The following is a 19,352-nucleotide window of genomic DNA, read 5'->3' on the forward strand; positions in this document are numbered from 1 at the left end:
ATGTTTTGGGCTTAAGAATGCTTTTTCTGGTTCATGGTTGATAGAACTATATATAATAGACCTCACATTATTATACATTTGGGTGTGGGCCGAATCTTAGCATTTACATTTAGATGATGCTTTTATCCAAAGCGACTTACAAATTGTGAACAAGTCAGGAAGAGAGGTACCTCTCTGGCAGCTAAGGGTCAGTGGCATTGTTCGTCAAATAGTAACAAGCTTGAGGCATGCTTTAATTCGGTCTCCCATTTATTGACAATGGTGTAGCCTGACTATGGACGCTACATTAAAAACATGGATCCCTCATTTAATCTAGCTTCAGCTGAGTTTTTCATATTGATTAATTGGATTATTCTTGGTCCATGACGGAGGAAAGCCCACCAATCCCCTCAGATTCTGGTGAACGTTTACCGGTGTGTCATTGAAAGCATACTCACCAAATGCATCGCAGTCTGGTACGGCAATCACCAGTAAACTGTTACATAGGCATATGTTTATAGCCTGTGTTAAAGGGACACCTAGTGGTGCTTTACCGGATGTGATGTGTGGGCATACGCACCGAGGACACCGGTGATGGGCGTGATGACAGGCCATGGTGTCTACTCACGGAGTGGCCGCCTGTCACGGCCACCACAACGACTGGACTTGTGACTTAAAACATTTTTTAATTAAAAATAAACAGTTGGGCAATGTTATGTTGGAATGTCATTTGACGTTGTGATTGATAAACAAGATGCAAGCAAATATCATTATTTGCAAACAGCTAAAGGAAAGGAGATGTTACATATAGGCATATGTTTATAGCCTGTGTTAGAGGGACACCTAGTGGTGCTTTACCGGATGTGATGTGTGGGCATGCGCATGGATGTAACCTCAGTTTAATAAAAGCTATACTGAAACATGGTGTCAGAAGTGGTAGCTCCGAAAGGAATAAACGTATAAAGAAATAAAACCACGCCATGGCAAGCAACAGCATCCCAGCGCCCGAGGGCATGCGCATGTCTGGGGATTTGGCGAAGAACTGGGACGTTTTCAGTGTGGAGTTCGATGATTTTTTGCTAGCTACCGGTCTGAGCGAAAAGCCGAAGCCAGTCCAAGCAGCCACGCTGAGACGGCTAATGGGAAGTGAGTGCAGTCATGTTTATACACACAGCCTCGCGTTGACGGAGGATCAACGTAAGGACCCAGCTAATATTTTCGCGCATTGAGGGATAATTTCAAGCCGGCAAAGAATGTGATGTTGCAAACAGGAGACTGATGAGCCAATAGACTGTTTCCTGACGAGGCTAAAGGAGAGAGCGTCGGCATGTGAATACCGTACACTGACTGAAGAACGATCTGATTCGCGACAGGCTCGTGCTGGGTGTCGCAAATGAAGGCACCAGGAGGTGTTTACTACGGGAACGTGAGTTAACGTTACAAGCTGTGACTGAAATATGTCGGCTCGCTGAACTGACCGAGAGACATATGAGGGTGATGGCCCCGCCGGCGCAGACAGACAGTGTGAATGCCGCTGACAGGCAGAGCGAGAGGCGCGCATTTCAAAGGAGGGCAGCGCCAGCGGAGAGGGAGACCCAGTAGAGCTGTAAATATTGTGGGGGCAGCCACAAACGGGGCAGAGAGCAGTGTCCAGCCTATAGTAAAACCTGCCGGATATGTGGCATAGCAAATCACTTTGCCAAGGTATGCCAGGCTGGTAGCAGGTCTGACAGAGTAAAAAAGATAAATGTGCTTGAAGATGATGACAAGAAGGGGGAAGACTCAGATTGATTGATTGAAAACTTTATTAACAGATTGCAGAGTGGGTACAATACAGTACAGCTCAATACACACAATTGTTAAGGGGATGCAGACCAGAGAAAAACTTTCGTCTTGTTTACATCAGGGCTTTCAATTCATCAGGACATATATGACATACATGACATACAGATACAGTACTGCTACATCTATACATTTATGACATACCAGATTTGCAAATACAGTACTGTTTGTGATACAAAAAGAGTCAAGAAAAGGGAGTATACATTTGACGTAGAAACTGTACATTGGAGGAGGTTGGGTGGGGTTGTGTGGGGGGGGTTGGGTACATTGGGATATTGACAACCATACTGGGTAATTTACATTGGAGGTGGTTGGGGGGGGGGGGAAACACTGTACAAACAAGCAAAATTGTACATTGGAATATTGACAACCATACTAGGTAAATGACTGTACATTGGAGGGGGTTGGGTTAGGACATTTACAGGGGCCAGTTTCGAATTGCAGTCTCCCGTAGGTGTCCCTTGAGAGTGGTTTTGAAAGTGGGTAGTGATTCACATTCCTTTACAGCTTTGGGTAGGGCGTTCCACATTGATGTGGCATAATTGCGAAACGTGTTTAGTCCCTTGTTTGAGCCGAATCTGGGTTTAACATGATTTGTGGAGCTCCCTCTGGTGTTGTGATCGTGGTATTCACTGACCTTTGGGAAGTATTTTGACATGTACATGGGTACCTTGGTCGTGTAGTGTATCTTGTAGACCAGGCCCATTGCAAGTTGCTTTACTCTGTCGTCTACTCTAAGCCATCCTAGGTTGTCAAAGTGGGCAGGGGTGAGGTGGGTTCTAGGAGTAAGGTCAAGCAGTAGTCTGACCAGTTTGTTTTGAGATGTTTGTAATTTTGTTTTTAACGCCTTTGAGGTGCTTTGGTACCATGAGGTGCAAGCATAGTCGTAGTACCCTTGAATGAGTGCTCCTGCCAGAGTCTTCAGGGTATTCTTGTTTACCAGAAAGGAGATCCGGTACAAGAATCGAGTTCGTTGGTTGACTTTTTTTATTACATTGGATGCCATTTTGTCACAGGAGAGATTAGCCTCTAGGATGGAACCCAGGTAGGTAATTTCATCTTTCCTTGTGACAATATTGTCACCTACTGTAACTGATGAACTTAATAAAGTTGATACAAGTCCATCTATGCCCCTCACAAAGGTTCAGCTGCTGAGAGACTATCATGACGTTTTTAATGACCCAATCGAGTCGGTCCCGGGCGTGATACATTTTGAGCTGGATCCTGAGGTAATGCCGGTGCAGTGCGCACTAAGGAATGTCCCAGTGGCTCTGAAGGCGAGAGTCAAGGAGGAACTTGACAGACATGTCAGGGTCGGCAACATTACGCCTGTGATTGAGCCGACACCATGGATAAGTAACATGGTGACGGTGGCAAAGCCAGATAAAATAAGGATTTGTATCGATTCGAAGCCTCGCAACCAAGCGCTGTGGAGGTCTCACTACCATATGCCTACACTGAAAGATATGCGGATCAGTCGCGATGCCTTTTGACAGTGCAAGCTTGACGATGAGAGCAGCCGTCTGACGACCTTTTGGACGCCGTGGGGTCGGATGAGATGGCTCAAGCTCCCTTTCGGAGTCTCTGTAGCGACTGAGATATATCAGCGCAAACAACATGAGCTGTTAACGGGCTTGGCCGGTATCAAACCGATCGCTGACGACATCCTGGTGGTCGGATGTGGCGATACGGATGCCGAAGCCGAACTGGACCATGACAAAAACGTGAGTGCTCTCCAGTCTCATGGAACGATGCAGAGCAGTGGGACTCAGGCTGAGTGAGCGCAAGCTGCAATTCAAGCTCAAGGCCGTACACTTCCACGGCCACATACTGTCTGCGGAGGGACTGAAAATTTACCCAGAGAAAACACGTGCCGTGCTGGAAATGCCGACGCCCACAGACGTGAAAGTGGTGCAGCGCTTTATTGGATTTGTGACGTATCTAGCAAGGTTTCTGCCGAAACTCTGAGGTCTGTGAGCCGCTCCGCAGGCTCCTGGATAAAGACGTCATGTGGCATTGGTTGCCCAAACACGGAGATGCGGTGCGTGAAGTGAAGCGAATGGTCACCAGCACGCCTGTACTCAAATATTATGACATCACAAAGCCTGTTACGATCCAGAGCGACGCCAGCATGACTGGGCTGGGGGGCTGTTTGTTGCAAGGGGGACAGCCGGTGGCTTTCGCCTCGAAGGCACTGACGCAGACAGAGCAAAACTACGCTCAGATCGAGAAAGAGTGTCTGAGCATAGTCTTCGCCTGCCAGAGATTCCACCAGTACCTATATGGGTGATCACAATATTCAAGAAGCCCCTCCTGAGTGCACCGAAACGTCTCCAGGGTATGTTTCTGCAGCTGCAGAACTATAATCTTGATGTGGTCTACAAGCCTGGCCCCGAGATGTATGTCAGCGACACCCTGAGCAGGGCCACCCTGCCGTGCCATGGGTCTGACACCCCGTACGTGCAGCATGCTGTGTGCGCTGTGGACAGCACCCAGGCTGATAGTTGGGTCAGGAACCTCAATTCCTTGACCATTCTCTGGCTAAGATGTTTTGATGATTGATTTGACTTCTATGGACCTTTTATAAAAGATTTAGCCCCTGTGTCCCTCCCAAAAATCCCGGCATTTTTTGTCAGAGGGCCAAATCCAAAATACCTTCTGGTGCCATCTTGAAAAATTTACTTTTGAACCAGAGCACCTGGAATCATGTATGAATACACTTTTTTGTGTAGGCCGTGAGCCAGGGCCCCAAATTTGGGCCACGGCTACCATCTTGATTTTTGGGAAGGTATACACCCCTGCTGCTAGAAAATATGTGATAGCAATGCAGCAGTTGCCTCCAAATGTGTGCCATCATATCTTTTATAACACTACCAAACATTCCCTTGGAATGTTTAAATGTATGATTTCAGACCATTGTGTGACTACCTGTAACTGTTTTAGTTGATATTTTAAAATTATTTTTTAAACGTCTTTAATTTGTTTTACTCTGGTGTTTAAATTTCTGTGAATATTGTTTTTATTATGTACTGTACAATCGTCGTTTCTGTAAATGAGGGAAACCTCAGATGCTTACGATTTTAAATAAAGGTTGAAATGAAAAAATATTTTTCAGGCCTCCTGTCCGAAATTACATGCCCCAAATTAATCATGATAGCTCCTGAACCATAAGGCCTATATGCATGTGTCTAGTCTCCTTTGATAGGTAACACGCTAGGACATATGGATCCAGTGTAAGTAAACCCACATATATTACCATTCCAGAGTAAATGGAGATACAATGAAGGAAAACATCATATTTATATCCTCGCCTGGTACATAATCTTAATTTAAAAGGCAATATGACCATTATTACCAATATCATATAGATAATAATGCAACTGAATGTGTCCTCCTACTCCTTGACTACAAATGTAACTCTGGATCTGATGAAAATACACAAAAAATACAACATTTATGATACAATTTATAAAGATATCCCATTTGATCCATGGACATGACTTTTAAAGGCTGTCTAGATCTATAATTATTATTATTATTATCAGACTCCACCCACCCATATGAACAAACATTTTATTGGATGTCTATAAGCCAACCACTGTTCCACATCATCTAAAGTGGACTGCATTAGAGCCACACCCCTCTTTCAGCAAGCATGGCCGATCGTGATGCTAGGAGAAAGCGTAAGGAACATTTTAATCAAGTAATCATGTTTACATTTTTAACACAAACCTCTACTTCCTTATGTAGTAAAAACATTGACGGGTAATACTGAGCTAATCCAAACACTGAACAAGCTTGGGCATGGGGTATATTACTCCCAACTTGAAGAGAATGACACTGCTATGTGTCTCCAAAAGCTAGCAACAGCCTCAACTCAAAGAGTTGTACTTCCAGCATCAATCTTGCATTGGACAATATTGATAGACTTGAGGAAACTCTCACTGGAAAGGGCACATCACATAGAGTCAATGGTATAGTTGTACAGGCCAATGTCTATGGACCACAACTACCAAGAGCTGAGCTTCCACACATTGAGAAACTGAAGCAGAGATCGGTCACCATTGAGGACCAAGAACTGGGAGTATATGTAGCAGGTGCGCGTGTGGGCCCACAGCCTCTCCCAACCAGGGAACACTGTGTCCAGGAAACCAAGAAAGCTGCTCTTCTTGCCTGCAAGAAGAACCTGGTGTGGGCACTTGCAAGGCAAACAGATACAAAGAATCAGACAATCCCAAGCTGGACTGGTTTTAATATCAGCACCAGGGACCAAGAACTAATCTCACAAGATATAGTTGGGTATCTGCCAACCATCAATTCACCAGCCACACAGTTGACCAGTGTTTGAAATCCTGAATCAATCAGAGATAATCAGAAAGGAACTGCATCTAGAATCAATTGTGGTAGTCATGGATCAAGCACTATATGCGAAAGCCACTGAAATTGCCTGGAAGCACAAAGAGTGCTTCTCCAACATTCTTCTCAGAATGGGGACATTCCATACCATACGTAATGCCTTAGCCATCCTAGGAAAGCGATTTCGGGATGCTGGTCTAAAGGACATATGCATAGAGGCTGGAATTCTCGCAGAGGGTTCTGTCAATGGAGTCCTTGATGGTAAACACTATAACCGTGCTGTCAGGGTCCACAGGTACATCTATGAAGCACTGATGAGACTCGCATGGGCAGAGTTCAGAGTTCACACTGTGGATTGAGGACAGCATTCCAGAGAAGAGTGGGATGATCAAATCATTCTTGGACAATGTGAAAGACATGGCCAGTGACTTGAACCAACAGACGGCGAACAATCTGCTGCAAAGTCCACTCTTAGCTGAGCTGATAACGCTGTGGACAGACTTTCTGGAACACCTCCGTCACAACAATGGAGAGCTTTCTGCATTCTGGATGGCATACATTGACATGGTAGATAACGTAATACTTGGCCTTCTGCGTGCCTCTCGTGAGGGGGACTGGGAGTTGCACCTCCATGCTATAAGAAGCATGATCCCATGGTGCTTTGCTTATGATAAGATAAATTATGCCAGGTACCTGTCCCCTTACTTTGCTCAGATGAAAAACCGCCCAGAGAAGCATCCTGCTGTGTATGAGGCCTTCAAGACAGGCCAATTCTTGGTGCAGCTGTCAAATAACAACCCCTTTGGATGGATCCCTGTGGACCAGGCTACTGAAGTCACAGTTAACAAAGACACACAGACTCCTGGAGGCACAACATGGTTCAGCCTGAATGCTGGAGCTGTCAAGCGTTACTACATAACAGCTGAGCACCGCAGTGCATTCCTGGGACAGTTAAGGGAGATGGTGCAAGGTAACAAATCAGAGGTTTGTCATGCGGAGCTACAGCAGCCAATAATCCTGAAAGATGAGGAAGCAGTTTCAGCAGTGGTTAGCCTCATACAGGAATGGGTCAACCCATTTGCAGAGAAGCGGCACCTCATTAGAATCTCTACAGCAAAGACAGCCCCCAAGGAGATTGACTCCAACCTGATGAAGGCATATGAGATTGGTGAGCAATGCTATGCAATCTTCAAGGATGAGAGACTGGAGAAAGACCTACCAGCAAAGAAATTCCATGACCCAATGAAAACCAACAGGCTAAAAACATTCAGTGATATGTGTAAGAAGAGAGAAGTGAAATCAAGTGGGAGGGCAATCATCTTGAAAGCAAACAGGTCTTTGTTTGGACACATCAAAGTGATGGCACAAGGGCGCAGTCTACATATGGAAGATATCCTTTCTCATCCCGTTGGGCGATTTTCCTGGGCCCTGTCCACAGTCCACACCAGGCGGATTGCTGAGAAAGACAAATAAAGCTACTTTGGCCATGACCTTGCAGAAAAATTTAGCATTAGCATAGCAACTCCCAGGGAACTCTGCTACAGTCAGAGTAGCAGAATAGATGTTGTGTTTGACACATACAAGGAGAACTCTATCAAAAACAGTGAAAGATCTCTACGGGGTGAAGAGACTGGTCATGAGTTGCAAGGTATCACAGGTACACAGATGGTGAGGCAGTGGAGGAGCTTCCTGACCAAAGTCAGTAACAAAACTAGTCTCATTAGCTGTATAGTCGATGAATGGAGGAAGGCAGAGTACAGAGCAAAGCTACAAGACAAGATTCTGTATGCAACTGTGAATGACAAATGTTACAGAATCTCATCTCAGGACAGTGAGGAGGTGTCAGCTCTTCAATGCCAACAAGAAGCAGATGGCCGCCTACTTCTCCATGCTGCCCATGCCATAAAGAGAGGGATACCCATCGGTAGTTATTTGCTCAGAAGACACAGATGTCTTTATCATGTCTTTAGCGTTCTGTGACAAGATTGAGGCCCCATTGTTCCAGATGTGTGGCAGTAAATCCTGTGCAAGGCTTGTGGACACCAGGAAGGTTGCTGCCACTGTTCGCGTAGAGGTGTGTAGGGCTCTCATCGGGTTGCATGCATATACAGGATGTGACACTGTAAGTGCTTTTGCAGGTAAAGGGAAGACAAGTGCCCTAAAAATTCTGACCAGTTGGCAAAATCAGGACACATTCTCAGAGTTGGGTCAGGAATGGGATCTCTCCCCAGAGCTGAGGGACAAACTAGAGGCATTTACATGTCTCCTGTATGCCCCAAAAGCATCAACCACCAAGGTCAATCAGCTCAGATATCACATTTTCTATGCCAAAAAAGGTGAACTTGAAAGTCATCAACTCCCACCATGCAAGGACTGCTTAACAAAACATGCACAGAAAGCCAACTACCAGGCTGGTATATGGAGAAGATGTTTGGAGAAGGACCCACAAGTGCCAATCCCTGTTGGCAGAAGCCTGAAGATGGAGAGAGAAGAGGAAGCTGAACAGTTGGTGGTGGACTGGATGGAAGGCCAGCCAGCACCCGATGCCGTCCTAGATCTACTGGCCTGTAACTGTCCAAAAATGTGTTTACTCCCAAGATGTATGTGTGTTGCAAATGGCCTCAGGTGCACTGACATGTGTAGACTGGCAGACTGTGAGAAACAGGCATCCACCTCAGAGAGTGTGGAAAGTTCTGATGAAGATGTGGAAGATGTAAAACAAAGTATGGTAGGTTTTGTATTATTATTATTATATATGTTATTGTTTTTTTACATCTGTACTAGTCTCTGCTCCCAGACCATTGGAGAGCACCGCCAACAGCGCCACGGATAGAGACTGAGAACTGTCTGTACTGAGGGGAGCTTTCCCACCCTCTAACACTGCCAATTGTGTTAGTATGACGACCGGCCAAGCCGGTAGCAACGGCGAGAGCCGGGCTCGATACCAGCACCTCATCTCTACTATTTTTATTATTTGTGTTACTGAAAACTGTAAGCGGAGAGCCTATTGGGATGCTAGATCCTAATGTGAAACACTGTGATTTGCCATACCTTGCTACCTGTCTATCTTTTTTATGCCCGCTTATGCCTGTATTTTTTACTGTTGTGAAGCACTTTGAACTGCAACCTCTGTATGAAAAGTGCTATACAAATAAAGTTATTATTATTATTATTATTATTATTATTATTATCTCCTGCGTTAGTGGCGAGCGCCTTCAGATTCAGATTCCTTTATTAAGCCATTTGTGTAAAAACACATTGGTAATTGTTAGAGCATTACAGTGTATGCATTTCTCCTTTCTTTTTTCACAGTAACGACAAACACCAACACAGACACAGGACAAAAAACAGTGCAGTGGAGGATTAATCATTTAAATACATATATATATATATATATATATATATATAAAGTGAAAAGTGCAGAGTTCCAGTAAGGACTAGTGCAGTGCAGTCAGTGTCATTGTGCCAGTGTCACTTGGGGGCAGAGGGGGGGGGGGGGCTGAGGCATTGATCAGCTTGGCGGCTGAGGGGAAGAAGCTCAGTCTGTGACGAGCTTTCACAGCCTTTGGGATCCTCAGCCTTCTCCCAGAGGGGAGCAGGGTGAAGAGGCTGTGACCGGGGTGGGAGGGGTCAGCCATGATCTTCCTCGCCCTCTTCAGCGCCCTGGAGTCATGCAGGGACCTGAGGGAGGGCAGGGGACAGCCGATCATCCTCTCCGCGGAGCGAATCACCCGCTGCAGCTTGGCGAGATCTTTTGCCGCTGCAGCGGGGAACCAGGAGATGATGGAGTGGGTGAGGATGGACTCAATGATGGCCGTGTAGAATTGGGCCATCATGGTCCTCGGCAGTTTGTATTTGTTCAACTGCCGGAGGAAGAACATCCTCCCCTGGGCCTTTTTGAGCAGGCCCGTGATGTTGAGCTCCCATTTCAAATCCCGGGAGATGGTCATGCCAAGGAATCGGCATGACTCCACGGAGGCCACCTGAGTGCCTCCCAGTATGATGGGAGGGGGCAGGGCTGCTTTGATGGGAGGGGGCAGGGCTGCCTTGCCCACTGCGCCACTCAGCCGCCCTGAGTATACCTTTTTGAATGGTATCATAAATGTTGTATTTCTAATGTATTGTCATCACATTTACAGTTACATTTGTAGTCAAGGAGTAGGAGAACACATTCAGTTGCATTATTATCCATGGGATATTGGTTATAATGGTCATATTGCCTTTTAAATTAAGATTATGTACCAGGTGAGGGTAACAATATGATGTTTTCCTTCATTGTATCTCCATTTACTCTGGAATGGTAATATATGTGGGTTTACTTTCACTGGATTCATATGTCCTAGCTTGTTACCTATCAAAGGAGACCAGAAACATGCATATAGGCCTTATGGTTCAGGAGCTATCATGATTCATTTGGGGCATGTAATTTCGGACAGGAGGCCTGAAAAATATGCTTGGTAGTGTTCTAAAAGATGTGATAGCACACATTTGGAGGCAACTGCTACATTGCTATCACATCTTTTCTAGCAGTAGGGGTGTATACCTTCCCAAAAATCACTATGAAAGTTTGTCCCCCAAGATGGTAACGACCAACCCTACTGGCTCACGGCCTACATGAGGATTCCGATTCTGACATCAGTTTTACACTAGGACATCATTTTGACCCATAAATCCAAGATGGCCACCATCCAGTAGAGCAAGAATTTTACTTTTGAATGGGAAGGTAAGGTGTTTGGGCAGGGCTACAGATAACTTTTCCACTGATAGCACTGGTGCTACCAACTTTCCCGATAGCTAGCTAGCTAGCAAGAACTAGTTAGCTAATATAGTCATTGTACCCCTGTGTTTGGGGTTTGATATACTGTAGCGGTGAGTTTTAATTCATGTTATGCTAGACTAGTCGATATGTTACACCACATGTTATCCTAGATTATGCTGCCCGTCTCTGATTGGGTCATGTTACGCTAGACTATGCTTCTTAGCTATAAGGGTTGTTTTTCCAGGGAGCTAGGTCAGAATAAGGTTAGTTTGAAAGGAAGAGTAGTTGCATAGATGCACAGTGTAGATGCATAACTGAAAATGGAAGAAATCAATCAACTCACAAGGATGAATAGAAAGTGCATAACTCATCAGACTACATGTATCCTCCAGTGTGGCAGGCTTTGCGTTGAAGCCACCGATTCCATTACCTCAATTGAGAGGTGGAAAAATATAAAGAAAATGCACTGTTATGGAGCGGTCTTGACACATTCAGAAACGTCCATGCAACTGTTGATTGGGATAAAGGTCTCGTCTTCCATAATACATACATGGTTGACCTTATGCCAAGAAACTGGAACAGGCCAAGAAAAGACGAGAGGTTGATGAAAGCCAATCTGAGTCTTCGTCTATGTTTGATGTTTGTTCCCCAGCTGCGGCTCCAGCTGCCCAGTGGCTGAGATCGAGTCTTGGGCTGATACATGATAAAACCAAATGTGTCTGGTGCTGTAAGACAGATTTGACCAAGCATCCAGAATCAAAGCTGGTACTGATTTTGTATGATCATGCATGGGCAGCTTTCAAGAGCCACACGGTGGCCCTGGAAGATCAGAGAATGCGAGACAGAATCAACTGTCTGATCAATTATGCAGCTAATCAGCCCTACGCACTTGAAATCAGATATCACCTTGGATACGAGAAGATGAGCAGCGCGTGCAGGACCTGGTTTGACTCCTTCCCATTTGACCCAGCCTCACCCACCCTTTGCACCTTACAGTCAGCCATTCCTGCCTCTGATGAACTCATTGCGGACTTCAACTCAGCCCACGCTGTGGGAGAGGAGAAGTTCACCGGGTGTTCAGTAAGAAAACCTCTCTCTATGCACCCGTCCCTCTGAGAAAACACTTGACATTTGTCAAGGGGCCATGCATGGAGAAGCCCAGGGAGGAACTCAAGGAAAAAGCTGCTGAGATGGAGCGGAGTGCTCTCGAACTGGTTGAGGTCAACTTGTAAATCTCCCAGAGTTGTCATGTTGTCGAGGAATGTGTGGCCTTCAACGGCACATATAGGAAGACACAGAAGAGCAAGCGCCTTCAGAAGCTCTCTCTCCAATCTGTAGATCTGCAAGAACCCTACATCTTGTCGACATGGGAATGATCTGGAGGATGGCAACTCCATCAGTAGACAATCAGCAGACGCAAGATGGCACCCCATACAAGTGGCTGGACTATGTCCACAAGGCCTGTACATGACCTGTACATTACTCATCTAAAGATGACATGCGAAACCTGTGGGTACAAGGTAAGGTACATGTCCCCAACACCTACATGAAACTGGGCGACCCCTTCCCCTCTGAGAGTTAAAAACACTGCTGTGTAGTGTCAGCAACCAGGAGTGGCTCCAAAAAGTAATATGCAGCTATCTGACCGACCTTGTTGCACAGGATGTAGAGATTGTCTACTCTGTTGGCTCCCACTGCACCAACTTGTCAACCCAGCAACCAATGCAGAACTACAGCTTTGACCAGTCTGAGGCTGACACCATCTTCTTCTCTGCATACACAGTTCTATGCGAGTCAGGCTACAGTGGCCTTTGTCATTGATGCAGCCGACAGCGATGTCTAGGCAGCGGTCATCTCGCAACAGCTGCCCGGTATGCTCTGTATCAAGAGAAAGCATGAGACTGTCTCCTGCCATGGCCTGGTTATGAGGAGATGGCAGGCTGTATTGTGGAGCTACACTGTATTACAGGCTGTGATGCCAACTCAGGCTTCTATGGCAGGGTAAGTTGTCAATGTATGACAAGGTGGCGAAGAGCCCTGTGGCACGACGGCTGCTCTTGCGGTGTGGAGATAGCCTTGACCTTGACCTTGAGGAGGAGGTGGTAGAGGAGCTCTTTGAGTTCACATGACATGTTATCTATGGCGACAAGAAGAGTAGCACCATAGCTAAGGCCCATGCCACAAGGTGGAAGAGAATGAAGAACACCACTCAGACATGGCTGGGAGCTGGTGGGTGGTCGCTGTCGCCCTGTCCACCACACACAACCTGCTCTCCCAACACATCTACCTGCACCAGGGCCAGCTGAAGAAAACGAGGAAGAGAATGAGGAGGATGGTGATGAGGAGGGAGATGATGATGTACAGAAGAGGAGGGGGGATTCATTGGAATCTGATGATTCAGAATCTAGTGAGGCAGAATGCTGATTGATTCAGACTGATCATCACATGTTTAAAGTGGTTTCATTCTTAACCTGTTCAAGTTACAACTATTAAAGAGAATGTATTTTGAAGTAGAATTAGTTATCTTGTCATACTGTACATTCATCAATAATTTTACTGAGATCCTTATGAAGGTAGTTTGTTTAAAGTACAGCAGTACCATGGTAAAATTGGTTTTGACATTAAAAGTAAAAATGTTGCTCTACTGGGTGGCGGCCATCTTGGATTTCTGGAAGAAATTATGTCATAATGTCAAACTGATGTCAGAATCGAAATCCTCATGGTCGACTTACACAAAAAAGTGTATTCATACATGATTCTAGGTGCTCTGGTTCAAAAGTAAATTTTTCAAGATGGCGCCAGCAGGTATTTTAAATTTGGCCCTCTGACAAAAAATGCCGGGATTTTTGGGAGGGACACAGGGGCTAAATCTTTTATAAAAAGGTCCATAGAAGTCAAATCAATCATCAAAACATCTTAGCCAGAGAATGATCACGGAATTGAGGTTCTTGACCCAACTATGAGTATTCACAACTGGACCAGGTGCAGCACCTGAATGTTACGGCTTTCAGATTTGGCCAGATTGTGCAGCACACAGAGACAGATGATGTGCTCCAGGAGCTGGCATCTGTGATTCTCAGTGGCTGACCAGACTTTAAAGAGGACACCCCGCTGGCAGTGCGGGAATACTGGCCCTTCAGAGACGAGTGTTCAAGATGGGGTGTTATACAGGGGACAGTAGTGTGTCATTATACCAAAAGCCATGAGATCTGAACTGCTCAAATGCACACTAGCCACATTAGTGGGGAGGCATGTTACAGGCGGGCCAGGGATACCCTTTTCTGCCCAAACATGAGAGCGGAAATAAAGGACTTTGTGGCAAACTGCTCCGCATGCAACGAGTATGCACAGGTCCAGCAGAAGGAATCTATGATGTTGCATGACATACCAGCACGCCCGTGGCAAGCAGTAAGCATGGACGTTTTCTCATATGCTGGCAAGGACTATCTTATCATTGTAGATCAATACTCAGACTTCTGGTAAATCGATCATCTGCCAGATCTGTCTGCTGACACACTCATCACACGATGCAAAGCTCAGTTTGCACGTTATGGACAGCTAGACAGGGTGATCTCAGATAATGGCCCACAGTTTGCTTGCGAGCGGTTCAGGAGGTTTGCAGTGAGCTGGGTCTTCACCCCGACATCCTCAATCCAACGGCAAGGTGGAGTCGGCTGTTAAGATCGTCAAATCACTCTGTAAGCGGGCAAAATTGGATGGCACGGATCAGTGTTAATTTTGTCAACGAAATTGATGACGAAAGATCTTCGTCAACGAAGCTTTTTCCCGCGACGACAACGAGACGTGACGTCATGCTATTGAAGACCATGTGACGCCAACATCACTAAATTATTAATTTAATATCGTTGACCACAACTGAGGACACAAAAATGTAGTTTACAAAAACCATGACGAATTCTCTCTTAATTTATGTTGACTAAAACAAGATGAGACAAAATAATTATAACTTTTAGAATAAGTCACGTTATTATTTCAGCATTTCCCATTTCCGTTTCCGGGTTAAGCTCAGCAGCGTTTATGGCTAAAAGCCAAGATACATAACATATGTGAGGCTAAAAACCGCGTCCCAGGTCTCTCGTGACTACAGCTTATACCAATAACCATGAACGGAATCTGCTACTCTCTCAACACTCCTGCGACAGCCAAACAGTTCTACCAAAAGAACATAGCATTTAAGACGACAGAGGCTGAGAGGATGGCTAGGCTAATAGCCTGGGAGTCGGGACCTATATCCCAGACACAGACTTGCTCTCTTTCATCTGTGTACACCCACTACTATCAACATTACACATGGATACAACAAGGACAAGACTACATTCACTTAAAAAGGTATGAAAAGAAAAGAAACAGACGAGTACTAACACTGAGATTGACCCTGCTATAAGTTATGAATCCCTTTAGCGCTTGAAGTGCACTAAAACGTCGTAATGACTTTTTTTTTTTCATATAATGTTGGGCTCAGTAGAGTTAGAACGCTCCCAGTCTTAGGGGCTGTGATATTTTGTTACCACACTTTATCCACATAGAAGTGCGCTGGCAGGTTCGCTAAGCTAATGTTATTAGCCGAATGCTCTGATGGGGGCCGCCATTTTAAGTTTAAAGTGACGTCAGCGATCTACGGTACGACTCGAGGGACAAAAGGGAATGTGTGACGTGTGTGAAATTTGTACAGTAGGTCCCAGTGAGAATTGCAATCAGTGTGTACTGTGTATTTACACTATCCTAATGTTCCTTTGTTGGTTAAAAAAAATATATAAGTAATTTAAATCAGAATATGTTCCATTCCATGTCTGACTATTTCTGAATCTATTGACCATTTCAAGGAATGTTTGGTTACTATTGGGCTTCTAGCCTTCTACTGAACTTATTGTGAATCAGCTGATAGGGTTTTGGCTAGACTATACTAAATAAATAGAATTGCATTATTTACAATATAAAAATATAAAATGCCTTTTTTTTATTAGCGAAAACTAGACAAAAATCATCAGTTTTCTGCGACTAAATCTAGACAAAAACTAAAAAGACAAAATCGAGACCAACACTGACTAAGACTAAAATGCTCAGACATTTAGTTGACTAAAACTGACTAAACGAAAAATAAATGCAGATGACTAAATATGATGAAAACGAAAAAGGAGCACTTGACACATGACTAAGACTAAAATGAAAATAGCTGCCAAAATTAACACTGGCACGGATACATGGTTGGCCATCCTTCACTGGTGTAACACACCCACCGAGGGGATAGACAGCAGCCCGGCCCAGCGCTTAACACATCCAGCGTTATTGGCCGCCATGCGTTGACCGCCAGGATCGATGTACAGCGTTTTTTAGATCAATATTTAATTTTTTCGCCATGGCATTCATAATTCATATACCCACCCCCGGTCCTGCAGCTGGACCTTAGATGTGACTGCAACGACGGCTCAATACCGCCGCCTGGTGGATGGTCGGGCGAGTTACACTCGCAGACAGGATGTGCCATCAGTGCATCGATGAAAACCATCCGGCAGTCACATCTCGTTACGGGACTCCCGACAGACATTATGTATATAATGGATCGCTTTCTAAACTTAATAATAGATATGATTTAGGCATTTATTGCGTCGTATAATTGGGATCTTTCACCGCCAGTCTCATTGGCCCACGGTAAGAGGAATATAACGTTATTTTCAACCCGATTGTCGATTGTGCGTTTCCTTGTTTGCAAACCATCTGATCAATATATCCACCCAACCTACATAAAGCAGTTACTGATGATCGGGGAATTATAAACGACCCCCCCCCCCCTTTCCTCCGCGCATGATAAGGCATAATGTATACCGATCATATACATTTGAGTTTTTTGGTGTAGCGTGTATGGGGAGAAACGGCAATCGATAATCTATATAATGCGTTTGGGCCTATAACTAGCTTTTTTGGAATTACAGCAGAAAAGATTAAAAACATACTTATATTCTAGAAGGTATTAACACAACAATGTATGAATGAAAAAGTATAACGTTCCCACATCCTGAACGATAGATAATCGATGTTGAATGGGCCATAGTAATGTCAATATAGCAATAAAATTTAAAAAGTTATAGCCCTGCAAAGAAGGTAAACATCTCCATAGGCTTACAGCGCTGGCAGAGAGGGGCATGAGATGGGCAATACCCCCGGCGGGCAATGTGTTAATGGCACGCAGGCTCAAGACTTCACTGCCGGTCACGGACAGCCTGCTTCTACCACGGGTGGTGGACGGAGTAGCAGAGAAGCTACGGTGGAAAAGGCGGATCGCAAAATCATTCTACGACACAGCTGCCAGGGACCTTCCAGAGCTTAATGTTGAAGATCACTTAACACTTTGAGTGCCAACGACGAGATTTCTCGTTAGTTCATGCCAACCGTTGAGTGCCAGAGAGATGAGAGATCTCGTTTTTGATTTTTTTTTTATTCATATTTCATCAATCTAGCCTCACGTTACCATTGGAACTCTCTCTGAGCTCCATTGTGAAAATACCGCCCCCTATCGTCTCTCCGGATGGTACTGCACCCCTTTGGATTGGATTGAATGAAACGCATGGAGAAAAAAAAGTCCTGCTTCCACATTTTACTTGTCAGACAAGTAACCCGAGACGATCGAAGTCATCGCCGACCACCAGAACAGCGGATAATGTGTGTTTCCAGTACCCAGCGTTGGATCAATACATTTGGAATGGCGATCAGGAATTGGAATAATATTTGACCAGTCTTGGGATAATCGGAGCTTTTTTCACAGATATATCAACGTGGGCCCTATGTGTGTATGTGTGTGTGTGTGTGTGTGTGCTGATCAGGAAATAAGATAATCGATTTTTCAGCCCGCTTCCCTAGCATGCATAAGTACACATATATACTATCGATAATCTAGTGTTTATTTGAAAATGATTCATAAATAGGCCTGAAAAATGAAATTTTTTGTGTATTCCAGTATATTCCAGTAAAGGGCGATTATCACAGAATCTTCTGACATTTTCTGAAACTTTCAAGAAACAAGCGTTTTTCAAAACGGAAATGAACCGATTAAAAAACAATCCGTTTCGACAATGTTGACTGCAAACAAGTCATTGATAAGCGACGGCCATATTATACACATAGCCATAATTTAAGATATAGTTTATGCGTTCGCAAATATGAGAGCTCTATCATTGAAGTGGGTGTTGGCACGCAACAGGGTTCCGGGGCACCGGACCCTTGGCACTCAAAGTGTTAAGGATGAGGCCTCTGCCCGGTGATCGCACAGGGCGGTGGCGCCTGGGCCAATGCCTCCAGAGGGTCGCTCCTCACTCGTTTGTGGTAGATGTGGACGGCACACACTACAGACGCAACCGAGTGGATCTGCGTGTAGCGGAGCGGTCAGCCAAAGTACAGCAGTCGGACATACTACGGCCAGAGCGAAGCAGTCCTGACCAAGCTCATGTCACTGGAGTGACAGGCTCTGCCGGGACGCAGATTGTCCCAAGTCAGTGGGAGGTAGGCGGCGAGGAACATCCTTGCACGCCACACGCACCGAGGACACCGGTACAGGCGTGACAACAGGCCATGGTGTCTACTCACGGAGTGGCCGCCTGTCACGGCCACCACAACGACTGGACTTGTGACTTAAAAAAATATAATAAAAAAAAACAGTTGGACAATGTTATGTTGGAATGTCATTTGTTGGAATGTTATTATGATGACTGGACTTTGAAAAAAAATGTAAGTTGGGCAATGTTATGGTGGAATGTCATTTGAAGTTGTGATTGATAAACAAGATGCAAGCATATCATTATTTGCAAACAGCTAAAGGAAAGGAGATGTTACATATTGTAGGCATATGTTTATAGCCTGTGTTAGAGGGACACCTAGTGGTGCTTTACCGGATGTGATGTGTGGGCATATGCATGGATGTAACCTCAGTTTAATAAAAGCTATACTGAAACATACACCACTCTCTACTATTGAGTCTATCCACAACAAATGGTGTCTGAGGAAGGCATGCAGCATTGTCAAGGACACCTCTCACCCCAATCATGAACACAGGAACCTCCGCTCCAGGCCAAGCACTCAGGAACAGCGTCTTTCCCTCAGCTGTCATCTCTCTGAACTCTGTGCCACGTTGACAGCCCCCCCCCCCCCCCCCCCTCACCATAAACTCTGACTCCATTGCACACCCTAGGCTCTGTTACCCATACTGTACGACTCTGAACTCTGCTGCCTATACTATATGTCCTGTAAGGGTTTGGCTCGTGTTGCTATCGAGCCTGTTTGTATGTTGCAAGGTACTTCCGGACTTACCTACGAGTAAAGAGTCAACGTGAACACATGCTCTCCGTCTCTTATTTATATGTGAACTAAAGGTACAAGGTTTACACAACACTATACTTACCTACCA

General features: G+C 45.1%; 1 protein-coding gene across 1 annotated transcript in view; it reads right to left on the minus strand.

Moving 5' to 3' along the window:
• Positions 1–19,352, minus strand: part of rlig1 (RNA 5'-phosphate and 3'-OH ligase 1) — a 47,035-nt gene that overhangs the window by 24,068 nt on the left and 3,615 nt on the right. The gene's annotated exons all lie outside the window — the stretch shown is intronic.

Source organism: Notolepis coatsorum (assembly GCF_963971535.1).
Source record: "Notolepis coatsorum genome assembly, chromosome: 18".
In the NCBI taxonomy this organism is placed as follows: Eukaryota; Metazoa; Chordata; class Actinopteri; order Aulopiformes; family Paralepididae; genus Notolepis; species Notolepis coatsorum.